We start from the raw sequence: 224 nt of genomic DNA, 5'->3' as shown, positions 1-224 counted from the left end.
CGGAATGAGACTAACTGATAGCGAAAAAGGATAAAAAAAGAAAACGAGATAGAAACAGAGGATATACAAATTAAGACAAGCATGAATAAAGAACAGAGATACATCATGGTAAAGCAAGAAGCTCCGTTACTCGACTCGAATGATTAAATGGAATTATTAAAACTGGGTTGTAAATTCGATAGATGGGCAGGAAGGACAAACATAGAATTGCATTTATGTAGACG

This window comes from Penaeus monodon, chromosome 24, assembly GCF_015228065.2.
Source record: "Penaeus monodon isolate SGIC_2016 chromosome 24, NSTDA_Pmon_1, whole genome shotgun sequence".
Classification (NCBI taxonomy): Eukaryota; Metazoa; Arthropoda; class Malacostraca; order Decapoda; family Penaeidae; genus Penaeus; species Penaeus monodon.
The sequence above is the reverse complement of the archived record's forward strand: the minus strand, read 5'-3'. Positions refer to the sequence as shown.